The sequence below is a fragment of the Lepidochelys olivacea genome (genome assembly GCF_965140295.1).
Source record: "Lepidochelys olivacea isolate rLepOli2 genome assembly, chromosome: 8".
Lineage (NCBI taxonomy): Eukaryota > Metazoa > Chordata > Testudines > Cheloniidae > Lepidochelys > Lepidochelys olivacea.
The window spans coordinates 88,611,976-88,633,069 of NC_140418.1; the positions used below are offsets into that span (position 1 = coordinate 88,611,976).

At 45.1% G+C, this 21,094-nt stretch overlaps 1 long non-coding RNA gene across 1 annotated transcript in view; it reads left to right on the plus strand.

Moving 5' to 3' along the window:
- The window catches only part of LOC311525474, a 102,257-nt gene that overhangs the window by 25,763 nt on the left and 55,400 nt on the right, over nucleotides 1–21,094 (plus strand). Inside the window, exon 3 of the long non-coding RNA XR_014712789.1 lies at nucleotides 16,631–16,769. This is a non-coding gene — a long non-coding RNA (uncharacterized lncRNA). The remainder of the gene's footprint in view (nucleotides 1–16,630; nucleotides 16,770–21,094) is intronic.

The following is a 21,094-nucleotide window of genomic DNA, read 5'->3' on the forward strand; positions in this document are numbered from 1 at the left end:
ATTCACATATGAATCCAGTATCTAGGGACCCTACCAATGGGTTACAGCTCATCGGTGCGGAACGGTCATGGAGGGGCTGCCCATGGCCTGACTGAGGATTACATCCTTCCCTGCATTCTACAGAGTTTTTAGTACAAAGATCATTTATTTGGGCTTTTGTACACGGAGGGTGTATTTCAGCCAACTGCACACCATTCCTATCCTAAACATGAAAGTTAGATGTGTTCATCTCGGAGAGAATATGCTCCTAACCCTTGGAAATTTGTTTCCCACATTTTTACTTAGAGGCGTTTCTTGAGTCTTAATGAAAATAAAAAACAAAGTTCAGCTGAAGCAACTCCCTCTCCTCTGCTGGCTTGCCTGTGTCATTTTTATTGTTTTGGCCAGACATTCAGTGAATTCATAATGCAGCTGGGAAAATGCAACTCTCTCAATTTGTTTGGCTTCTGAGCCATATGGGTACACATGAGCCTAGGCATCTGGCCAACAGCTTTCCTAAAAGTCAGGGTCAAGGCAGTCAACAAGAAGTTGTTGTTTGCTGCATAGTGCTTTTTGCATCAAGTGAATTACAATTACCTACATGTCTTGCTAATTATTAGCATTACTTCCTGTAGATGCAGGAGAGATGTGCAGTAAAGGAAACTCACTAATATTGTTCTATGCTTTACCTATGTGCTGAGCAATGATAATAGTACGTCACTGATACTTAGTAGTCTAGCACAGATGCATAAGAGCCTCCATTTGAACACAGCTTGAAAAGGCTACTGAATCCAAGCTTCTGTTAATTAGGATCAGTCCTATGCTGAATCTGCAATGATTATTCCAATGAACTGGCTGACCAAACAGTTTACCAGAAGGGTATTTTAAAATGCCTCAGGTCTGAGGAAAAATATGATTTCTCAAACTGCACAGCAGTTAAAAACATGTTTTAGAAGTTAATGAAGCAAGAACAGGACTTGCTTGGCAGAAGTCAAGCCTTTTTTCCTGGAAGGTGCTGGCTAAGCTGGCTGCATAAAATCTAAACAAAATCCACAATTTCTGAAATACTGTCCATAGCTGCTGGGGTTTTGTTTGTGTAGCTGTAGGTGACAAGAAGTTAAACTGTAACTGCCAGTTAGTCACTGGCATTTTTTTAACCCTGTGACACTGGGAACAAGATTTCACAGCGCTAACCATCACTAAGAAGAGAATTACTGGGCTAGAATGAAATCCCGATGCCAGGAAAACAAGTTGGCTCAGAAGGAAATAGATTTTGATGACTGATAAGCTGTACAAATCAGTCCTTAAATTACTATGTTTAATGCAGCTCTGGAACTTGTTTCTGTACACAAAAGCCATTTAAAGCTGAAGTTTTTGCTATTTATTTTAGAATAAGGAAAATGAAAGAGAACAAATGTAAAACTTACATGTGTTTATCACCTCTGTAACAGGCTTCAGAAACTCTGGGTATGTCTACGCTGCAATTAAAAACATGCCTGCTGGCCCATGCCAGCAGACTCAGGCAATGGGGCTGTTTAACTGTGGAGTAGATGTTCAGGCTCAGTCTGGAGCCCAGGCTCTAGTACCCTGTGACGTGGGAGAGTCTCGGAACTTGGGCTGCAGTCTAAGCCAGAATGTCTACGCCACAATTAAACAGTCCAGCGAACTGGAGCCAGCTGGCACAGGCCAGCCATGAGTGTCTGTTTTCAGAGGATATGTCTGCACTGCAATTAAAGTGCCTCTTGGAGTTAGAACGGTGGAGGTGCCACAAACAGAGCAAGGATGTTACAGTTTTATTGCCATCTAGAGCATTGACCCAAACTGCAAAGTTTGGATCTAGAGCTGAACTTCCCCAAAGTTTGGGCATGTTTGGGTGCAGAGAGTTTAGCCTAGTTGATTTTAACCCATGTATCATACTGTCAAAGAGAAGTACCCATGTGCAGATGAGGTGGTAAATGGCTACTGCTATCCTCAGAGAAACAAAGTCTCATAGACATTAGAGATGGGACTCAGTAGGTTATCTAGTTTATCCCCTGTCAGTGAAGAGCGTATTCAGTTTTGGGGCTGAGCACTGAGCTCCTATACAGTGTGGATTAAAGAAAAGCAGCTTTACATGAAACTGGGAAAGAATCCACATCCTATAAGTGCTCAGGAATGAATAATTCTACTGATAGTCAGCCTCCTACAATGTGCCTCTGAAAAACCTCTTTAGTGATACTGTCTTATTTTCAGACTAAAACACACATCCTGCTGGATTATTAAATCTCAAGGAGAAAACACAAATGTTGCTAAAGTCCATGCTGGGAATGGAAAACAAAGTTACAGCAATGTTTTGTCTGAACTTTGAGTTGTGCAAAAAGGAGCACACAGCTGGTCCAAGAATGCTGGGCCAAGAACGCTTGTAAGTCTGGCTTGGTGCCTCACTTTGAAAAATAAGCAAATAACCTGCATACGAGTTAAAACCAGAGTTAAATGGAGAATACTGTACTCGCCACTGGTTCTATCCAGTGGCAAGAGGATCAGAGTTAAAGATCCTCGTGTTCCATTCACTGCTATTAGTTTTACTTGTGGCACCTCAGAGGCTCAGTTTTATCCACCTATGCATGTGTTGGGTTGTTTTTTTTTGTTTTTGTTTTTATTGTACTGCCCAGAGTGTTACATTAACAATGACAGCACTGAAAACAGGAAATATAAACTAGAATCGTTTTATTGTTTCATGATGGCCCTAATTTATTAGATTATGGTCATTTTTCTTCTCATCTAAATGGAAAAAATACCAGTCTATTTCTACATAGCCTCAGCAAGGGGAAGGTGGCTTGTTCCTTTTCATGGTAACTAGGTTTCGTTCCAATCAGGGAGTAAGGAGTGAAGGATCAGGTGAAGATTTTAGCACCTGTTAGCTTGAGGCAGCAGAACTCAGTGCCACTTAGTGAAGCCTGAAACCTGCTAGAACAGTGGTTTTCAAACTTTTTTTTCTGGTGACACAGTTGAAGAAAATTGCTGATGCCCGCAACCCAAAGGAGCTTGGGATGAGGGGTTTGGGGTGTTGGAGGGGGCTCTGGACTGGGGTGTGGGGTGAGGGCTGTGGGGTGGGGCTGGGAATGAGGGGTTCAGGGTGTGGGAGGGGGTTCTGGGCTGGGGCAGGAGGTTGGGGTGCAGGTTCTGGGCTGGGGCAGGGGGTTGGGGTCCAGGAAGGGGCTCTAGGTTTGGGGGGGGCTCAGGCTGGGGCAGGGGCACAGGTTGGGGCACAGGCTTACCTCGGGCAGCTCCTGGTCAATGGCGCAGCGGGGGTGCTAAGGCAGGCTTCCTGTCCTGGCACCAAGGACTGCACTGCACCCCAGAAGCAGCCAACAGCAGGTCCGGCTCCTAGGCGAAGGCACGCAAGTGGGTCTGCATGGCTTTTGCCCACAAGCACCGCCCCCCGCAGCTCCCATTGGTCCCAATGCTCAGGACAGAGGCAGCGTATGGAGCTCCATGGCCCCCCTACCTAGGAGCTGGACTTGCTGCTGGCCACTTCTGGGGCACAGTGCAGTGTTAGAACAGGTAGGGACTAGCCTGCCTTAGCCGGGCAGCACCGCTGATTTGAGTAGTAAAGGCTGAAGAAGGGCAGAGAGGAAGGAAAGGAAATTGTCTCTTTCCTGCTGTCCTGTTAAATAATTTTATCCAATATGCAAGTGTCTGTGCTTTTGAGGCTTGGTTCAGGCAGCCTGACTGGTTTAGTGTTAGGTGGATGGCATGTGGCTAATTCTATAACAAATAGAAATGCCACCAACAATATGTGCAGTATTATTATTTATTATTTATGGTGCCAAGTGCTTTGCAGGAGACAGACGGGGCCTATCCTGAAGAGCATACGGTCTTGACTGCGACCCTCTTATTCACATTAGTGAGCAGTTATTCACATAAGGAGTTCCACTGATGTCAACGGGAGTCACAGTGTGGACCTAAAACTGTGTGCACGTCTCTTTTGCCAGCCTTCTTTCTTTAGGGCAGAAACAAGGCTGGCTTTAATATCTGGGGAGCTGTTACTGAAGTTACTTATGGTGTTGGGGAAACCCATTCCTTTGATTTCTTCTCCTCCCTGCAAATTTCCCTTCACAAATTGCCCCCTCAGTTACATCTCATGCTGTCTTCCCCCCACCCCAAATTAAATGTGGATTCATTTCACAAGTCAGAACATAATGGTTTTCCTTTATCTTTCCTTGCAGCATGGTTTGGACTTATGGGAGGATGGGTAGGGTTGCTACCTATACAGTTTTCACTCAGATAGTCTGGGTTTCGACTTGTGTGTCCGGGTGCTGTTTGACAAACCCTGATGTTCGGTTTTCTTTATCTGGGGGAAGAGGCGGAGCAGGAGGAGGGACCATGGGGAAGAGCAGGGGGTGGGGCCTTGAGGGCCTGGTCAACCACCAGTAGAAAGGTGGAACCCCTAGTGGTGGGTGGGTGATGTACATGTTTGGGTAGCCATGTAGTAGTGAAGATGGGATATAACGGGGGGATTTATCTATGGAGATGGAAAGCAAAGAAGAGATCTTGGAAAAAGCATCATCAAAATTTTCAAATGGCCTGGATGTATGAAGTAAGCAAGAAGTCAAAACTCACACCCGCATTATGGGCTTGAGTGACAGGGAGCATAATGGTGTTGTCAACAGTGTCAGAGAAGGTGGAAGTAAGGAGTGTAGTTTGGGCCATGTTCAGACTAAGCTGATGACAAGATATCAAGGAGCTGTCAGAGGGTCACTGTTGGACGTGAGATTGGATGGGAGGTGCCAGGTCAGGGTTGGAGAGGTAGATTTGTGAATCATCAGCATATTGGTGACCACTAAAGTCATATGAATAGATGAGATTGCCCAGAGAGCAGGTGTAAGGAGAGAAGAGCAGGGAGCTAAGCACAGAGCCTAGGGGTACCTCCTGCAAACAGTAGCAGTGGAGGCCCCATAAAGAGAGGCTGAAAGAACAGTCAGAGGTAGGAGAGGAGATAGCATGAAGACCCAGTGGGAATAAGATGCCTAAGAGAAGAGGACAGTTGACAGTATCAGAAGCACTAGAGAGATCAAGGAGCAGAAAAATGGAGTAGAGACCCTGAGAGCTGGCCAAAAAGAACTAATTAGAGACTTCTGCTTTGTTAAATGCACACAAGTAATAAGCTGTGGCCAAGAAAAAGTAAGCAGGAAGCAGCAGGTGATGTTCTGATTCTGACAAGGACATAGAAGGATAAGGGTGCAAGAATCATTTTTATTTTGAGAACAAAAATGTTCCTCACGTTTCATTCCGGTCTAGTCACATAGCTGGTTTGATCAGCTTCATTAAAGTGCTGTACACCCGGTTAGGATTCACCCAAGTGTGCAAAGGCCAAGATGTGAGAGAGCAGTTGGATTATTTTTCGCACAATGAAGCAAGCAAGTTCTTCTGTGCTTGTTTTTGACGTCTAGGGAAAGAGGAGGTCTATTTTTGTCCCCGCTGGATTTTGGGTAAGGGAGGGCACTGAGGTCTTGTTTGCTATCCTTTTTTACACAATGCCGAGAAAACTGCTCTGAATTGACAGTGGCATTTCTGTGTTGGAGATTAAGATGGAAAAGGGGATTAGTCATTAGTTAATGGGTAGGCAGGAAGTGAGTGGCTACAAACTGGGCATGCAGCTAGTCTATGCTAAAACAGCCTATTATTCTTGTTACCTGCTCTCCCACTCTTGCCACCCCTTGGTTGATGTAACCCATCCTTTAAGCCTCATCTGTTTAGGCCTGATGCAGCAAAGACATGCACGTACTTGGGTGCTGGAAGTAGTTTTCCATTGACTTTCATAGGACGGTTGATAAATTGTATAGTCAATTGTTTGACCACACATGGCTATAAAATATACTCAGGAGACTAAATAACCAATACTAGTTAGGTTTATTGCTTTAAGCCAACAATAGCGTAGTACAGGGAAAAGGTTCAATATGATACCAGTCTTTGGGAAGCTGTCTCGCGCAGTGTTATATTCACCTTATGCAGCAGGGGTGCTCCCAAAGTTGCATATTTCAGCTGGCATTATTTGTAGGATGATTTCACAAGTTACACATCTCTTTACATATCACTAAAATCCAACCCATCAGTTGTCCTAGTTCTTTAACTTGTTCTGTTCCTTTCCTTGTCTTTGTTTTGGATACTAGCATTCCAGGTACTGATCTGTGCAGGTACCGCCTAGGTTTGTACCAGGGTAGAACAATCCTATATCTTGTCCTTTTCCTTTAGGATGTTCCAGTACTGGCCTGTGAGAATAACTCCCTACCTGTTGCTATGGTAAAATACTTGTATGTCCTCATCCTGACAGTGTTCTTATCTACTTAACTGAAGTAAGCTTTTGCTGAATGCTAGGGGTTATGGATACTTAGCATAAATGAACAGGGTTTTATAAAAAGCATAGGCCAATTTAGGCTAGATAACTACTCCATGCTTAATATATATAAAAATCAGTATGTATATGTGTGTGTGATTTATACCAATATATAGATCTATAATATGCTAGCCCAGAATATAGTAGTCAACACAGTGTGTGTAAAGTTCAGCGTATGCACAAGTCTTGGCAGAATTGGAGCCTGATGTTGTAAGCTCTTTGGGGCAGAGACTGTAATTTACTATACATTTGTACAGTACCCAGCACAATGAGACCTCAGCTTCGTTAAGGCCTCTAGATGCTTCCACGATCAAAATAATTGATCCTTATTAGAAGCTGGATTCTGCTTCCTTTGAAGTCAAAGGAAAAACACTCCTTAAGTCAAATTCTGTGTCATTCAGCAGCCTCTAGTCTCTGAGTGGCTCCAGCAATGCCAACCAATCAATTAAGGCGAGTTTGCAGCTGCTTGGCATTGCCAGAGTGGTGCAAAGCAGCAAAAGCAGACCAGTGAATCTAGCCATTCTCTCATATAGGGGAAAGTGGTGCTTTGAAACTGATGGTATGTCCACTGTGCAAAAAACAACCCACGGAAGCAGGTCTCAGAGCCCAGGTCTACTGACTCAGGCTCAAGGGCCTCACACTGTGGGACCTTCCCAGTGGGGCTGGAGCCTGGGCTCTGAGACCTGCCTCTCTTGCTGGGTTTGAGTCTGGGCTCCAGCCCCACTAGGAATGTCTGCTCTGCTATTTTTAGCTCTGCAGCATGAGTCCCACAAGCCCGAGTCAGTTGACCTGGGCTCTGAGACTCAATACCATGAGTATTTTTGTAGGGTAGATGTACCCGAAGCATTGCAATATCAGCGCCTTTCCAACTGAAGCTCGGTGCCATTTCTCTCAGAGCACATATTAAAAAAAGGTGTGGTGACAGGATTTGGAACAGAAAATGTTTGAATCAGAGTGTAAAATACTCTGCCAATGCTTTTAGGGCCAATTCTTGGCCTACATTTTTAAAATATATTCTAATTTGATGGGAAGGGGGGAATCACTCAGACACATCCCCTCCCTCAGCTGCATCTTGTGGATGCGTCTTCACTTTACAGTCAGGGTCTTTGATTAAAGCCTCTGGACTTATTATACAATGGGATGTTTATTATCTTTAACTACATAATTAACTCGGTAAGGTGCTTCTTTGGCAGAACTGCTGTAAGTCCACTTCAGAATGTTTGCCATTCTTTATGTCCATTTCGGGCTCAGTTCTGCAGAGTGCTTTTTGTGCCACTCCAGAGTGCTTGTTACCTTAGAGCAGTGTGTAACACCTTGCAGGACTGAACACTTAGAATTTTAGTAGTCTCTTCTCCAAAAATGCTTTTCAGATGACCTGATACTAAATTTGCTGGCTAACTGGGCCATTTTCGTGTTTCCATCTCCGTAATTGGGTACCATTTAGGGCTGCCAACTTTCTAATCCCACAAAACTGAACACCACTGCCCCACCCCTTCTCCAAGGCCCCACCTGGTGCTAACTCCCTCCCCGCTCCCTCCATGGCTCACACTCCCCCACCCTCACTCAGTTTCACCAGGCTGGGGAAAGGGGTTGGGGCGTGGGAGGGGATGAGGGTTCCAGCTGGCGGTGCAGGCTCTGGGGTGAGGCCAGGGACAAGGGGGGGTTTGGGGTGCAGGAGAGGGCTCTGGGCTGGGGCAGGGGTTTGGGATGTGGGGGGACTGGGGGTGCAGGCTCCAGTTGGGACCATAAATGAGGGATTCAGGGTATGGGAGAGGGCTCCAGGCTGGGGCAGGGGGTTGGGTTGTGGGGGTAGGGGGAGTGAGGGCTCCAGCTAGGGGTGTGGGCTCTGGGGTGGTGACAGGGATGAGGAGTTTGGTTTGCAGGAGGGGGCTCAGGGCTGGACAGGGAGTTGGGGTGTGAGGGGAGGTTGCGGGGTCCCAGCAGCACTTACTACAGCCCCACATGCTGCTCTTGTGCCCACAGTTGCTGCCCCCGCAGCTCCCATTGGTCGTGGTTCCCGGCCAATGGGAGCTGCTTAGCTGGCACTTGAGGCGTGGACAGCATGCAGAGCCTCCCTGGATGCCCATGAGCCTAGGGGCTGTAGGGATCCAGCGGCTCCTGCCAGGAGCTGCACAGAGCTAGGGCAGGCACCTCCTGACCTGGACCCTGAAACCTGAGCTCGGGCAGGCACGGAGTCTGCCTTGGCCCTGGGGCCCCGCTGCACTGCCGACCAGACTTTAACAACCTGGTCAGCAGGGGTGACTGGAACTGCTAGGGTTCCTTTTTGACTGGGCATTCCGGTCAAAAACTGGATGCCTGGCAACCTTAGATACCGTGTGCTGGACACAGTACAATAGCCCTAATGAACTTCTATAAATTACCAGTGCCGCTACCTAGAGAAACTCTAGATCTCGAGTTCAGCTCTGTAGCTTACGCAGCTGATGTTGTACAACAGCCGGACACCTATGAATTAATGATACTCTTCGCTATCTTGGAAAATTGGTGTCGTCGACTTGGAATTGCAATAAATGCCAAGACAATGAAGTGGTTGTAGCTTGGAAAAGGGACGATTAAGTGGTGAAATGCAGTAGTGGTGAAGTCACACAAGTAAAACCTTATGTGTACCTAACATAAGGCCCTGCAGGTCTAGAACCCAGGCCTGAAGAGCTGCTAGGAGCTGTACCAGCTTGTGCTCCACTGCCCACAAACCACTGTGACCACAAACCATGGGAAGTCCCACCTCCAGGGACTATGTACTCTAGGGGTCTGACAGGCAGCAGCCTTATGGCTCCTGATTGGCTCCCCACCTTATATAAACCCACGGGACATTCCGGGAAGTATCCAGGCATCTTCTGTAGCTGCCATGACCATTTCTGGTCCTGAACTCCTGGTTTCAACCTCTGCTTGATTTGTACTTCACCTCCTGACCTGGACCCTGAAACCTGAGTCTGACCCTTGGTATCAACCCTGGCCTGGAACCTGACTATTAACTCCTCTGCTACTCCCAGCCTCGGGTTTGACCCTGCTCAGACCCTTGGTCCCTACTTTCCTTGTTAGGATCCTGACCCCCTAGGAAGCTTTATCAGTGCCAATGGTTCCATCAAGGATGAAGTTAAAAGGAGATGTGCTTTAGAGCCAACAGCTGCCCAGAAAGTGGTGAAATTCCTGATTAATAAAAACATTGTTTGGTACCAAAGTGAAAATGTATCAAACCAGTGTACTAACAGTATTACTCTATGGTCTGCAAGCAACTGCCTTAAATGAAACACTGTAAAAGTGCCTTAGGATAAATGAGAATCAGGCCCAATACCTTTTTATCTCCTTCCTTCACAAAACCAAGAGATGTGTATCCAGCATTTCTCCACTTTTCCTGCTCCATGGATTTCCCAGATAAGAGACAAACTAGAAGCTTGTTAGACCTGACAACAGAGAACTTTGTCTATAACCAGATGTGGGTTGGAACTTTCATATTACTGCTTTATGACATTACTTTCCTAGTGTTTTTGTGGTGAGAACAACTTAGTGCATAACGATGAGGGGAACTAAAAACTCTCTCTACAGTTTATACTATGTGCACGCAGACTCTAGTGCAGACAGACCAGCAAACTCCTGATTTTTGGTGGTGGTGTGTGTTTTTTGTTTTTGTTTTTTTTCAGTGGGAGAGGGAGATCCATTTTCAGAGCCAAAATTTAGCGTCACATAAATACTTCTTTCCAGGCATTCTGGGTATGTCTACACTGTAATAGAAGCTGTGACTGTAGCCTAGGTAAATCATCAAGCACCCAGAGAGGAGAATGTTATTTTTAGCTCACTTCACAAGCCTGGGGTGAGTTTTCCACATGTAAACCATTTCCTCATAACAACTTCAGTACCTAGTAATTGGTCCTGGACCTGTCTGACTCAACTGATTGCAAAGCCGGAGTGCACTGTACATATTTATAATATAGCTAACTAATTTAGCCACTTCCTCTGGCTGAGCCATGCTGAACTGAGCTCCACTCTGTAAAAGGGAAGGTCACTGAATGGCATGGGTGGGACTAAGACGAGGTAGTGAAAGAGAGGATCTTGAGGTACCCTGCCAGGAAAAAAAAATTGGGGTATTTTTTTTCCTTCCGTAAATAGAATGGACCCATTTGAAATTAAACAATATAGTTCTCCAAACCAATCGGCTTTTGCAACACAGAGTGGAAACCTGTTCAATATATAACTAAGGTGCTCAGAAAGTCTGTTTTTGTACATGTAGGAAGTATTCATTTAAAAGGGCCCCATTGTGTCAGAATATATGTTTGGCTAGGAGTACAGCAACTGTATTCTTTCATTGTCTTATTAGGGTCGTTTCTTCAAAGATTAACTTGGGACTGTTTACCTTCTGTTATGCAGGAAGGTAATTCCCCCCCCACACCCCTTCTAAAAAATAGCTCTTTGCTTAGCAAAATTGCTCTGCAGTTCTTTCCCTATGGTTTTTCTGGCTGAGTGCTAGTCATAATTAGCCAACATATGTATTTAATAATGGAGGCTAAAGGAACAAGAAGAGAAGTGGCCTGCCCTGGACAGCTTTTTCTTTTCAAAGTGCAGTTCTGAAGAGTGAATCTGTCAAAATGGCATGGTGAGTTCCATGTTAATTGATGTGGGCATGGTGGCAAAATGAGGACAGAAACTTGCATGGAATTAAGTAGCAGGCTGCAACTTTTTGCACAAGGATGGAACACTACCTGCTGATCACCCACACTCTCCTATGCCAAGCATTTAATGGGTTCCAGTGTCGGGGCTCCTTACCATATAACCCATAACATGGGGTAGGCTCTCTGCAGCTTTCACCCCAGGATTCAGTTCTCTTTGAACCCTAGCACCCTCCCCCCTGTGAAGGACGGAGGATGCAGCATGGTGAGGACCTCGGCCCATGAGGGCCACGAGGTCTGACCTTGGCCTGCAACGACCACAACGTCTCACCCTATCACATGAGCCCAAGGCCCATCACCAAATTCCCAGGTTTTTTGCTTCTGGGAACCCTTTCCAGTGTGGTTAAGAGAATAAAATGAATGAACGGGTTCCCCATGGCCCCTGTGCTGGGCTAAATCCTGAGAGCTGGGGAATGCTGGCCAATCAGCACTCCTCTCCCCTGCTGGGCAGTGGGTGCCAGAGACTCATGAGAGGAGTTACCTATTGTCCCTTGGCAAGTGCCTCTCTCCCTTGCTATTGGGGCTATCCCCCTTTCACCACTAACCCCATCAATTTCCCCCCACCTGTTGATGCAGGTGGGTGGCATTGGTACCTCTGTGATTCCTGATCCAATTACCACAGCTTGGCAAACTCCACCTGGAATCTGGAAGTCACGCTGGATTCTTTCCAGCTAGTGCTTCGTCGCCAATAGAAATTCCTATACTAGAAAATCATTAATAATTCTGTTGATGATGCACAAACCCAAATACAATCCAGTCCTCTCTCCTAGAGCTGAATCGGTGCTGCACTGTGAACTAAGTAATAAATCCAGTAGTAACTTACTTTAGGGCCAGATTTTGCTCTGCGATATTTGTGTGCAATTTGAAGTGATTCACACTAAGCCAGAAAGGTAGTGAAGTGATTACAGCAGAGTCAAAGTGAATGATTGTTGCTTACAACTAGGGTGGAATGTGGACCTTAGTCAAAGAAGGGAGCAGAGTTGAATCTGACTCCATTGAACAAGAATGCACTATTGCTACTTGGTTGTTTTCCAGAGCAGAACCAGCCATTTAAGTGGGAGGGTCAGATCATAATGTGCAGTACACTTTGCACCACACTGCTGTCACATGCTGGACTGAAAGTAGGTGTAGCTGGTGCAGTGAAGGGAGACTTTCCAGTGCCATCAAGACAGGGGGCCCAGTCTATGCTGATTCTTGGCTGCTATAATATTGGGGCTATTGGCAACCACTGTAGCTTAGAGCAGCCTTTAGATCACATTTACCACCTCCCTAGCTGTATTGTGTACTCCTCGGCCATACTGATAGTTTGGGCTGGAATATTTTTTTTATGGTAAAAGAAAAAGAAGGCTAGAGTGTGACAAAGTAGAAATATCACCATCAGCTGGGATCTTGACACCAGTCAAGATAACTGGTCAGTGCTTGGCTCAGAGACCCTACTGATCCCACAAAGATAAATCAAAGGTGCCACAGGGAGTGGAATCATTGATACAATGGGTGGCATTCTTCCTCAGAGTGAGTTCTGAACCAAAGTCCATGCATAGTTGTAAGGTAACCTCACTTGAAGGGTGACCTCCAGAAGTGCTGTAAACCCAAAGTCCTGACCATTCATCATTTCAGATTCCTTGATAAGATCCTTTACTGGTGTCCTGGCCAAACTACTATATTGGTAATTACATTCTGCCTACCTAAAATTATTTTGTGTAGTTTAACTTGGGTATGGTAGTTGCAGCAGTTCAGAAGTGAAGGAGGGGTGTTGCTGTCAGCTGTTAAACAGTCACCATGTTTTGCCCAAGACGTGATTGCATATTAGCCATGCCAATATATGCATGGCATTGTAATATGTGTTAAGATTCTTTTGGACAAAAGCCAGTATATAAGCATTACCATAGTGTGCAAGAGCCCTAGTCATGGGCCAGGACCTCGCTGTGATAGGCACTGTACAAACACAACAAAACAATAGTATCCACCCCAAAGAACTTATCATCTAAGTAACATTGTTCTCAAAGGGGCCTCATCATGGCGTATACATTTACCCAATTCTGCATCTAAAGCCATGCTACACTGCCACTGATGTCACTCAGGGGGGTGAAAAAAACACACCACTGAGCGACATAAGTGTCACCAGCACAAGCAGTAGTGTGCCTAGCACTACATTGGCGGGAGAGCTTTTCCCACCCACATAGCTGCCGCTGCTCACTAGGGATGCTTTAATTATGTCACCAGGAGAGCTCTTTCCCATCGGCATCGAGCGGCTACACGCGAGATCTTACAGTAGCGTAGCAACATCAGTACAACTGTGCTGCTGGAAGGTCTCTAGTGTAGACACAGCCTTTGACTCTGCTTGCAATTGCCATTTGCACACACACTCACCATGTTTGTGTGATCTAAAATTTGAAGGCAGAGAACTTGATTCTCAGTTGCCCTGCCCCTTCTGTAGATACTTATGCCAGGCCAGAGTGCATGCAAAGTGGGTGTAACCATGGGGGGCGGGTGAAGCGTCTCTTTGGGGAGACTAGCCCCCTGCCCTGCCTCTTCCGGCTGAGGCCCCCCCCCCCCGTATGGCCCTGGCTGAGAAGGGGACTGAGAGTGCGGCTGGGACTGCAGTGGAGCTCTCTGCCCTGGCTGGAGCTCTGAGCCCAGAGTCCCTCCCCCATTCCGCCTGCAGCCCCATCCATGGTTCCACCCCTTCCCTCTGTCCCTGTTCCACCCACAGCCCTGTCCCAGTTCTGCCCCCACTCCGCCTCTTCCTCCCCCACTGTGGTCCCAAGACCGGGAAAGCTCTGTGCCCCTGCCGCAGCCAGCCCTGGGGCCACAGCAGGGGGAGACTTTTCAGATGGCCCCCAAATCTGCCACTGCGCCCGCCCCCCCCACACCCCTTGGTGGCATGAGGTTTGGGGAGCCTTCGCCTCCCCTAACCTCCATTAGGGCCATGCTTTGGTGTAAATGGCTATACAAGCTGCATGGAAATGGAGAATAATGCTCAGTTTTTTGCCCGGAATTTTAACTGCTACTTTTGAATATCTGTCTCATAAAGCATGACTGTGAGTGGAGATGAGGGGCTCAATAGATTAATGGATTAAGAAACAAAGGGCCTGATTTCCCCAGGATTGTGCACCTTGTGTAAGCATTTACAGCACTGGTGCTGTTCATGAAGAGCTGTAACTGGTAGTGTTTTACATCCACTTGCATAGATGTAAAAGACTCTACAAGGTGCAAGGCAATGGAAAAATGAGGACTTGAATCTAACAAGTGAGCAGTTTTCATATGGAATTCTGTTTTATGTATTTCTCTAGTGCCATCTTGTGGCTGCTCCTTTTATTCAATCCTATTATACCCCCCCGTGCCTCTAGTTTGTCTTTTTGACTGAAGAACTTATGTTCAATGTTGCATCTATATTTTAAAGACCATGAGAACTCTATCTTTAGTACCTTATGATGATGTCCCGTGTATGTTTGTTTTGAATTGCTTTTGATAGATATCCAGAAGAAAGGTTTCAGAGTAGCAGCTGTGTTAGTCTGTATTTGCAAAAAGAAAAGGAGTACTTGTGGCACCTTAGAGACTAACCAATTTATTTAAGCATAAGCTTTTGTGAGCTACAGCTCACTTCATCGAAATGCATTTCAATGATGTGAGCTGTAGCTCACAAAAGCTTGTGCTCAGATAAACTGGTTAGTCTCTAAGGTGCCACAAGTACTCCTTTTCTTTTATCCAGAAGAAAGTGGCCATTAAAGCTGGGTAGGAAATGGGTTTCCCATTTTGTAAACATGTCTAGATTTAAAAAGAAAAGAGAAGTCCCATCCTGAACTGGGTCAAAAATTTATAAACAAACAAACAAAAAAAGGGTTTGGGTCAATTGAGACATTTCATTTTTGATAACTTTGAAACATTTCATTAGATTTTGAACATTAAAAAAAATTACTAAATTTCTAAATGAAAAGTAATTTTGAAAATGTCAACATGAAATGTTTTGACAACTTCCAAAGGTTTTGTAAAAAAAAAAAATATGTTGAGAAATTTGTTGAAACCAGTAATTTCCTGTGATGTTTCAGCTTCAATGATCAACGTTTTCTGATTGGGCTGAGATTTTTGATAAACTTTTTTTCACTCTATTGGCCATCTTACAACATGGCTCTTCTCTGAAAAGTGACTCTGTGTGTCATTGTGAGGTTGCATGTACTACATCACCTCTCCAGGATTTCAGGACAAATGTGCTCAGGTTTCAAGTAAAAAGATGAGTGGAGAGCTGAAGGAGTGGTTTATCTGCTCACCATGCAGGCAGCCTGGAATCTGAGTCAAGCTGAGTTCTTTCCACATCACCACCAGTAGAAAAGACAATGGCTTTACAGGACTAACAGGAGTAAAAAGTAGCGAGCTAAAGTACTCACTGGTTACAGACAGAGCAGATCTGTTGAGTAAGAACGTGTTTGTGTGGGAAATTTCCCCCAGAATTCTAACCGATTTAAAAACTGGTTGGAGCCACAGACCAGGCAGCCTGGATTGTTTTGACTAAATCAGTTTCAAATGTAAATTGGTACACTTTAAGGTGTAAATTTTGACTTATAAAGCCTAGATCTTGTATGCCTCGGATCATAGCAATGTAGGGCTAGAAGGGAGCACGAGAGCTCATCTAGTCCTTCCCCCGCCCATGCTGCAGCAGGATTCCATATACCTAGACTATCCCGGACAGGTGCTTGTTTAACCTGTTCTTAAAAACCTCCACAACCTTCTTAGGTAACTCGTTCCAGTGCTTATAGGTACAAAGAGTTTCCTCTCTAAGAGTGTGTCTACATTGGAGCTGGAAGGTGTAAATACCAGCTTGAGGAGACATACCTACACTAGCCTTGATCGAGCTAGCCTGCTAAAAACAGCAGTGTAGCTCCAGCAGTGCTAGCCACCCCAAGTATCTACCTATGGTCTCAGACAGGACTGTACTTGGGATGGCGAGCCTTTCCCATCCCTCATGCTGTTGTGGCTACACTGCTATGTTTAGCATGCTAGCTCAATCAGAGCTAATACAGGTATGTCTCCTTGAGCTGGAATTGACACCTTCCAGCTCCCATGTAGACACAGACTGTCTCTCCCTTTACCATCCTGTCAGAATTGTAGTGAGTGGGTCTGCTCAAGCTGGAACTTCCTCAGTATTGGGGAAACTGTGTGCTTGCATGCGCGGGGGAGGGAATGCTACCAGAGCCCTGCCAAATAGCCTGAACCATGGTATGCTGAAAAGCCCATCTAGTCTCTCTGACTTTTCAAGAAGGGAAAGATTTATGAAGGTTGTGAGCGGTGAGAAGCAAGGGAGGGGGACATAGTTCAGTGTCTATTTTTTTGCTGGCTGTTGTTGGTTAGGGGAAACCGAGAGAATTGTGAACTACAAGAATAGTGGCCAAGAGTTTAAAAAGTGATTTTTGGGTGCCTCTATCTTTCAGTGCCCAACCAGAGACACCAGGTAGATGCCTGACTTTCAGAGGGTGGCTGCTCAGCATTTTCTGAAAATCAGCTAGTACCTAGGGCAGCTAGTGCCTCGGGTAGGCGTTCTATCTTTTATCTGTTTTTTACACATTGTTCAGTTCAGTAACAATACTGTTTTGACTTGCAGGTGAAAGTGTGTGTGGGGAAAGCAAGCAACCCCCATCTTAAGAGACCACCCATGAGGGATGGTATTGACTCAGACGACAGCCTCCTTCTGATACACTTATGGAGCTTCAATTACCTCTAATAGGAGTTGCATCAAGGAGGTATGTGTTTGTATCCACTGAGTAAACCATTTATGGACTTACTGAACAAAGGGCGTGAAGAGCTTTATAAATTAACAGTGCTGATGTAGAAAGAACTCTAAATTACCCTCTAATGAAAACTCTGAGTTAAGAATAAACCTGAAGCTCTTAACAAGAGAGGAGGCAATTAAGAAGATAATGGTGAGCCTCCGCTGGCTTTGTCATTATGTCTGAGAGGATCAGGTCTGACCAGTAATGATTCTGCAGTGTCAGGGTTTAAGTTTGGGGAACTGGCACGTATCTGTCTGCATTTGTCAGCCAAACAATGTGGCAAGACTAGAAACCGGGCTAGAGTCAGAGCACATTAAAGCTGTGCATTATCTGCTTATCAGCAGGAACTTGACCTATAATAACACAAAAAAGCAAGGAATAGCCAGACCGGAAGAGGGGGTCTGAAAACATATGGTATGGAAGTTTGGCCATTTGGTTGTTCAGCACCAAGTCCTTGTTGAATTGTCCATTGTTGGCTTATGAAAGTCAAAATCTACATTTCTTGGACCTGTGCCTTAGAACAATGATTAATAAAGTTTGTTTAAAAGCAGGAGAAAAGAATCAAGATGCAACATGTTTAGGGACAGAAAACCATAGCCATGAAAACATGTCCTCCTTGCCATCCTACTTCCCATTCCCACTCTACCACTAGGATGCTTACGGATCAGTATTCCTTTCTGAGTAATGTAGTTCACTGAGGTCATGATTCAGCAGAGCATTCAAGTTCTATTGAAATCGGTGTGATACGCGAACATGTCTAAATGAACGTGCTTAAACGCTTTGCTGAATTGAGACTGGATTTTCTTCCCTCTTTGGAGGGATTATTCTTATTCCCTTAAAGTGTATTTTCTTTCTGAGAAGTTGCTATGGCCTCAAGGGCTCTGTTCTTTTATCTTTCAGTATTTGAGTGTTGTGGGATAGAGAAACTCAAAAGGCCTAAGAGGTTTTGCAGGATGTGCTCCTCAGCCAAGCCCATGTCTGAGATTCTCAGTGACAAGCTTCTCATTATGACTGATCAGTAGTGGGTCATCTGACTGTATTTGAGCAACATACCTGCTGATTCCATTCTTGCTTGTTATGTGTGGCCAATGTGATATAGATGAAAGAAGATCAGCACAGGTTATAATTTAGCTAAAAAATCCCATTTACAAAATATCCGCAGACAGTGATGTAGCAAAAATGTCATAGTCATTATTAATTTATTATGGTAGCATCTACACTGCAGCTGGGAACATATCTCGCCACCTGGGTAGACAGACTTGCACTAGCTCTTCTCTAGCTAATGCACTAAAAATAGCAACATGGATGTTGCAGCACGGACAGCAGCTCGGGCTTGCCGCCCAAGCCTGCCCAACACCCTGGGTCCGAGATGAGGTGGGTAGCCCGAGCTACTGCCCATGCCGCAACATCCACACTGCTATTGTTAGTGTGCTAGCTTGATCAGAGCTAGTGTGAGTCTGTCTACCCAGGCCGGGAGGCATGTTCCCAGCTGCAGTGTAGAGATACCCTGTAAAGCCGTCATGGACCAGGACTCCACTGTGCTAGGTACCAACACAGCGCAAGGACTGTCCCTGCCCCAGCGAGCTTAGACTCCAGCTGTTAATTCCACCATACGTAGCTTGACTCCTGGGTTTAACCTGTGCTGGGGAGATGCCCCGCCAACACGCATTAACGTTACAGCTTAGCCATAAATCAGCAAGAACATTTGTTCCAAAAAATTTTCAAATTCGAAGAGGATTTTTCCAAACAATCAAGCAATTTTTTAATGTTAGATTAAGTCTAAAGACTGGGCTTTGATCTGAAAAAGGCTTCAAGTGGTCAGATTGCATCCTCCGCTACATAGCTTCAAAAGGCCTGAGAACCAAATGGCGGCAGCCACTCTGTTTCAGGCTTAGTCAATAGAACTTCAATATACCTAAAGTGTTTCAGATTTTAAAATGAAATAGAAATGAATTACATGGGTGTGGGGGGAAGAATCTTTAAGAGGATTTTGTTTGGTTCTATAGTTCTTTATAACTGAGTTCACTTGGCTATGGACCATTTTGTTCACACAAATTTTATCATCATATAGATAAAGGCGCAGCTTCTGCTGTGCTCCCTTTATTCTTGAAGGGCTCTGCACAGAATCTGACCCATAGATTTCTTTAGGGCCTGATTCTGATTTCACACTTCTGTAACTTTACTGACTTCAGTGAAGTTATTCCTGATATTCACCAACCTAAGAGAGATCAAAATCAGGCCCACAATGTACCTGTGTGTGTGCATACACACAAACACACACACGAGGCCAGTGGCAAATATTTTCCCTTGAAGGTCCCTGTTAGGTTCTATCACAACATTTCACACCCCCACCACACACACCCCAGCATTTAAGGCCATCTTGTCAGATGTTCCATTCACTTTTTGTTGGGCTTTTGGCATGTGTCCAAAGATTAAGCAAACATTTCCCCAAATGTTATAAAACACTCCAGTGCTTAAATTAAGGGGTAAAATTTCACACCGACCCATGGAGATAAGAGGTTGATGTCCCCACATGTGAACTGTTACAGCATGGCTCGTGTCTTGTCATATTTTATTGCATAATTGAAGACCATTTTGTTTTACCAACATATCCACCAGGACGAACATTCTGTTTCAGCAGTGATGTTGATTAGGTGGTGATTATCCTAGCAGTCCTTACATTTGTGTCAGCATTTCCAGAGCATACTAGTAAGACCTGACTGTACCACTAAGCCCCAAGAGCAGCACTGCCCCAGGGGAAGTTCCAGGCACTGTAGTGCCTTCCTAAACTGCCTGGCATATAGAGGTAGCACGCCTACTACATCAGCCATTTCTCCTTTCCCTGTAGCCTGTCAGCATTGATGGCCAGTGTGGAAGGTGACAGGGCCATGATGGCTCTGCTTCCTCCAGACCCTTCCCTGCACCTACAGAGCATTAGCAGTGATCAATCCCTTCATCCAGGAGAAAACAGGGAAAGCAAGAGAAGGAAAATATCTTTTGCATTGACTATTATACAAATATTGGCTTTGTTGGTCCAATACAAGATATTACCTCATCCACCTTATCTCTCAAATATTGGCTTGTAAGACTGAGTCTTACCTTACTGAGTATACATAGTTTTGGAAGGGGCAAAACAGAGTGATACCTTGACAAAGCTCACATGAAAAAATCAGCTAGAAGACACTGGAGGAAAGTTTTCTAAAGGCTCCTTACCAGACATCCAGGCATATACTTGTGCACCTGCAGAATTGTCTCTGCACATATTCATGCCCAAACTATGCAGGGATTTGTACCTCCAACACACTTTAAATAGTCTAGCAGCTGCACAGGTGTGTTAGAATTTGCACTTACAGAATCCACTAGTGGCAGTAGATTGCATAGGTGCAAAATTTTAAAACACAGAGGGGTTAGTTTATTGAAAGTGAGTGCACAGGTGTTGGCATCTGTGAAGTGCAAGTGCAAAGTCAGAGGCTGGCTCTGAAACTGTCACCCTTTGTATCACCCTGGCAAAGTTTGTTAGACTCTAGTAGCTGATGATTCACATTTAGCAACTATGACGGTAAGACGTTTTGTTGCCAGCCCCAAGTGTTCAAAAATCATGAGTGAAGGCTCCAAAAATCTTTGTTTTGTTTGTTTCATAAAAATCAAGAGGTGGGTTTGTTTTTTTTGTTTTTTTGGGTTTTTTTAAACCACGTTAGGGGTCTTTTATCTGCCTTCTGGCAGTTGAGCCCATAGAGTTCACATTTTCATGCTTCTTTTCACAATGAGTAATCATAGAATCATAGAATATCAGAGTTGGAAGGGACCTCATCTAGTCCAACCCCTTGCTCAAAGCAGGACCAATCCCCAATTAAATCATCCCAGCCAGGGCTTTGTCAAGCCTGACCTTAAAAACTTCTAAGGAAGGAGATTCTACCACCTCCCTAGGTAACGCATTCCAGTGTTTCACCACCCTCCTAGTGAAAAAGTTTTTCCTAATATCCAACCTAAACCTCCCCCACTGCAACTTGAGACCATTACTCCTTGTTCTGTCCTCTTCTACCACTGAGAATAGTCTAGAACCATCCTCTCTGGAACCACCTCTCAGGTAGTTGAAAGCAGCTATCAAATCCCCCCTCATTCTTCTCTTCTGCAGACTAAACAATCCCAGTTCCCTCAGCCTCTCCTCATCAGCCATGTGTTCCAGACCCCTAATCATTTTTGTTGCCCTTCGCTGGACTCTCTCCAATTTATCCACACCCTTCTTGAAGTGTGGGGCCCAAAACTGGACACAGTACTCCAGATGAGGCCTCACC